At 23.2% G+C, this 5,246-nt stretch overlaps 1 long non-coding RNA gene across 1 annotated transcript; it reads right to left on the bottom strand.

Annotated features, from left to right (window-relative positions):
- On the bottom strand, nucleotides 1-4,569 carry LOC122504752. The gene is made up of 3 exons (XR_006301862.1): nucleotides 3,225-4,569; nucleotides 2,508-2,707; nucleotides 1-902 (listed from the first exon to the last, which is right to left on the bottom strand). It is a non-coding gene; the product is annotated as an uncharacterized LOC122504752 (long non-coding RNA).
- Between the last annotated feature and the right edge of the window lie 677 nt (nucleotides 4,570-5,246).

The following is a 5,246-nucleotide window of genomic DNA, read 5'->3' as shown; positions in this document are numbered from 1 at the left end:
TTCAATGACATTTAATTCTCGTTTTCCAATTTTTTCAGTTCCTAAATATAAACTAGCTGACAATAAACAATTAACGAGACGGAATATTAAAAGGAAAATCTTTCTTTCCCAATCAACTTCTCTTTATAGAGAAAATCGTCATCTCTTTAATATATACAAGTGTTAAATAATTCTAGCGTTGTAATAACTGATTAAGCAGTCGTTTTGAAATGCTTATTCACAATATACAAAGAGTTTATTAGAATCTAATTGTCGACAAAACCAATCAGGTGAAGAACATCACGATAAAACTTCTAGAATCCCTCTCCTCTAATGACGCATCTCTAATAATAAACGTAGAATTTTAAATCTCTTTTTATTATTATTTCACTAGTAATTTTTTACTACCTCTCTAATAATAATAATACACTTTATAAATTATAATCATAAAATAACAATTTCTTCTATAGGTACATAGAGAAAAAAAATTAAATTTACAACACGTTTCTCTATTTACAACGCGCATTATAAAAGCTTCTCATTATGAAAAAATTTTTTGTCCTTTCCTCCTTTTCTCCTTTTTTGCTCTTTTCTCCTTTCCTTCCTCTTCTTTTGCTTTTCTTTCCTTTGCTCTTTTTTTTGAATATACACAATTTTTCAGCGAATCTTCTTCTTCTTTGCGTGCGTGCAGAAGAAAGAGAAAACGAGAAGATGAACCGGTCGTTTATAAATGTGGACGAGAGCTGAAATGCCTGCATAATATATGGGCCGAGAATATTGCTCGAGACACAAGACTTCGTTTATCGGTTCGGGACATTGAAAGATCAGCTCCTAAATTTTAAATTTAGCCAGTTCATTATTTTCTTTTTTCCTTCCGCTCGCTGCGAGCCTTGAAAATTCGAAACCAATTCGTTGTCTCGTCTCTGCGAAAAAAATGCACAGAATTAATTTTCATTATTTTTTTTTTGTTCATTTAAAATTAGCGATTTTATTAAAGTATACGATTGCAAGAAAAAAATGAAGATGAGCCCAATATTGGAAAGTCAAGGAGAAAGCTCATTTAGAAGCGAAATTTTTTTTTCTCTTAATTATTACATTTTTCGAAATTTTCTTTTTCTTATTGTAATCCATTTCTATTTATTTTTTCTACTCAATTTTATTTATTTTTTCTATTTATTTTCTCTATTAAATTTATATTATAGTTTTATATATGTATTTATAAATAAATAAGCATATTGAGTGATAAATTCTCACTTTTACTATTCAATAAATTTGCATACAAAAAAATTTTTTTCGAGAATTAAAAAATTGAGAATTAATTGTCTCAATAAAAATTGAGAATTAGAAAAGAAATAGAAAAAAGACAATTGAAGAAAGACAGTAAAAGATAATTATGTATCTATTATTTGTTTGATGATAATTTATCGATTCGAAATAGATTTTATTCTCACGCACTATCTACAACATAACATTTATTTTATTATTAGAGAAAAATGATAAAAAAATGATAATAAAATAAATTATAAAAACAAGTCTCTATAATTTAATTCTTATCAAAAATGTAAAAGACAAGTTTCTTTCCACGCTTCACAAACCTTTGTGATAAAATATGTCCTTTATAATCTGACCTAAAATTCCTCAAAAATAATAATAAAATGAGATTTTAAAAAATAGTTAAAAAAAATTTTTTTTTCACTGCTTTTTCCACTCACGACAATTGGAAAATCGTAAATAAATTTTCGTATCTTTTTTTTTAATGTGAAAAAATTAATTTCTCAATTTAAAATTACAAATTGAATTTTTTTTTAATTGTTTAGTGTTTAAATTGAAATTTGTTGACGAAATGATTAAATTACATGGACATTTTAGCATAACTTTCTATCTTCAACGTGAAATCTTTTCTCATTAGGCAAACCTTGTCAAAGCTAAACAATACACGTAGAAAAATACAAAGTTAATTCAAATATGTTTTTTTTTCTTCTTCCTTTTCATTTGAAAAATCCTAATCATTTCGAATGGTCATAAAAATCTTGATTCAGCTTCTGCTTAACAAATGAATTGCAAATTTTACTTTTAACTGCAATTAGAAGACAACACTTTACTATTGAATTTATTGCTTATTTCTTAGAGATTGGTAATCTTTTGCTCATTATGCATTCTTTTCAAATTAGATCAATTAATTTCGAAGTAACATTTCCCCTTTTATCGAATATGTTCTTTTTAAATAGTTATTTTCAATTAAAAATAGTAAATATAGTTTTAGAAAATAATTGAAAATTGTAAAAATGATTTAAAATAATAATAAAAAAAAAAATTCTTGAAGAATAATAAAATAATAAAAATAATTAAAAATAATACAAATAATTGAAAATAATTTTAAAAATAATAAAATAAATGAAAATAAATATTAAAATAGAGAAAAAAAATAATAAACGATTTATTTTACTTTTTTCTTCCACATTAAAAGGTTTACTTGGAAGAAATAAATTGTTCTGATTGGAGACAATCGTTGTGATTATATTCCTTACCTATAACTGATGAAGAAAAAGAGCCGCATATCAATTGAGAAAAAGTTCCATCATCAAGGCCTTTCTCATCAAAGGCAATCACAAACAAAAATCCACATTGCTATAATGGTGTTCCCAATATTAATTCCTTTTATTCGCATAAAAAATTCGTCAAGGTTTTGAGAAAACATCATTTCCAGATTTGATTCGATTCACAATTTCTGAAAAAATAATACAATATTTTTAATATTTTCTTTTTAAATAAAATTTGTAAACAATAATATTTTCAATATTAATTTTCAGAAAAATATCTTCAATATTAATTTGTAGAAAAATATTTTCAAAATTATTTGTACAAAACTATTTTCAAAATTATTGTACAAAACTATTTTCAAAATTATTTGTACAAAACTATTTTCAAAATTATTTGTACAAAACTATTTTCAAAATTATTGGTACAAAAATAATTTCAATATTACTTGCACAAAAATATTTTCAAAATTCTGTGTGCAAAAATATTTTCATTATTTATTTTAATGACTTATTATTAAAATTAGTTTTTATTGAAATTATTTATTAAATTATTTAATAAAAATTGTTTACCAGCAAATAATTGTTTATATATGCAATTTTTTTTTCAATTATACATTGAAATGAACAAATTTCGAAATTAAATTTACTTCCGTAAACTTTTAATTCAAATTAATAAACAAAAAAAAAATCAATTTTGTGGCTCACCTTTTTTTCCTCGAAGCTCATACATAATTACGAAACGAATTTGTAGATCCTAGTGAAAGTTGTCTCGAAGAATCATTTTCTGACTATATGTATTCATATAATATGCATAAATTAATTCTTGTATATTTCCAAAGTACTTCAGAAATGAAGCAACATTTTTCGGAGTCTTGATTTGCGAAATAGATTTTCAAAAAAAAAAAATAATAATAATAATAATAAAATAAATAAAAAGAACCAGGGGGAAAATATTTTTAAAAAATCACTAGATTAAAAAGTGAATCTTCTATTTCATAATCTATATTTTTTTGTTAGACGTATTTAATGATCTATCTTTGCAGTTTGAAACGAAATAATGATAGTAATTACGTGCGTCTCATAAAATGATCGTTCAAGGGCGTCTTAAAACTCGCCAAGGAGAAATCGAAAACCGCGAACGAGAACAAAAAAAAAAACAGTTCACAGTAAATCAAAAATTTTTTTCCCTCCTTAAAATGCCTCAACATTTTATCCATTTTATCATATGCAGAATCATTAACAAAAAAAAGACTCTCTGAAAAAAAATTAAAGAGAACCATTTTTAAATGAATCAATATTTCAACAAAAAAAAAACTTGGGGTTTTTTTACTTTTAATTTCAAAAATTGAAAGTCAAAAATAGAGAACAAAAATAAATGACTAAAAAGGTCTGATGTTAATTGGGTATTCATTGAATTATTTTTTGTTCGACTAAAGATCAGAGGTCAAATATTGAAGTTTAAAAAAAGGAAAAAAGAAAAAAAGAACAAAAAGGAGTTTTTATATTTTTATTCATGATTTTTATACACTAAAGAAGAATAAATTTCAAAAGAAAGAAAGAAAAAAAAACAATTTCCTTATTTCTTATTTGCCATTTCCTTCTAAGGATTAAGTTATTAAGAACATCTGCATTTACAAGAAATTCTTTCTTCCCTGAAGAGATTATCAGGAGAATACTTTGTATAAATTACAGATTAAGATTATAAAGTTAACTTGCAATTTGATATTTTTAACATTGAAATAAAAAAAAGAGTCATAATTAAAACAACTTTATAGATTCCGGCTTTTATATTTTTTTGCGATCCAAGAATGAGAAATGAAACTGGCTTGTAACTTTAGTTATATTTCCGGTACGAGTGTATATTTTGAAATATAATACTAAAAATTATAATTATTCAATCACTGACATTAATATTTAATCAATAATTTCGTTGAACTTGTGTTCACATTCCGCCAAGTTCATTGCTTCGTTTTTCAAAGATTCAAATGAGAAAATAAAAAAGAATTTTGTTCTTCAATTTAATTTAAATTTCTTTAAAAAAAAAATAAATAAAAATAAAAAAGGCAAAAAAATAGAAAAAAATTTTTAAAAAACAAAGAACTAAAAAATTAATTAATTAATAAAAACACAAAAAAAAATAAAATAAAAAAAAATTAATAAATAAAAATAAATTCTTAATTTTAATTTTCTTCTTCTTTGTAAAAAATTCCATGTGAAATTTGCTTTTCTCCGAAATCCGTTCGAAAATATGTGGAGAAATTTTAATGGAATTTTAATGATTACAAAATGGTAACGAAAGAATTATTTTTTTTTTTTTTGATTTCTTTCTATACACAGTCTTCGATTAAAAACCGTTTTCCTAACGGTAGTATTGAAGAACTTTATGTTACGGAATTCTCATAATATGTTAATTATATTGTTTATGAGTCGTTTGGTCACACTTAATGAAGTGTTCCCTTTCAAAGAGCAACATTTCAATTATTTATCTTTCTTTTATTAATTGCAATCTAAATAAATTAAATCATATTCATATTTATTGCTACTCGATTTAATTTAATGCTAATTAGGTATTATTGACATAAGTATGATTAATTATTCTTCAAATCTACATAATTCAAAAATTTCCCTCTTTCTTTCTTTTCAAAAAAAAGTAAATTAATAAATAAAATAATTCACAAAATTTTCCTTTTTCTTTATTTAAAAAAAAAAATTAAATAAAATATTTTT

This window comes from Leptopilina heterotoma, unplaced genomic scaffold (genome assembly GCF_015476425.1).
Source record: "Leptopilina heterotoma isolate Lh14 unplaced genomic scaffold, ASM1547642v1 Lhet_313, whole genome shotgun sequence".
Classification (NCBI taxonomy): Eukaryota; Metazoa; Arthropoda; class Insecta; order Hymenoptera; family Figitidae; genus Leptopilina; species Leptopilina heterotoma.
Note: the sequence above shows the minus strand (reverse complement) of the source record. Positions and strands in the feature narration are given on the sequence as shown.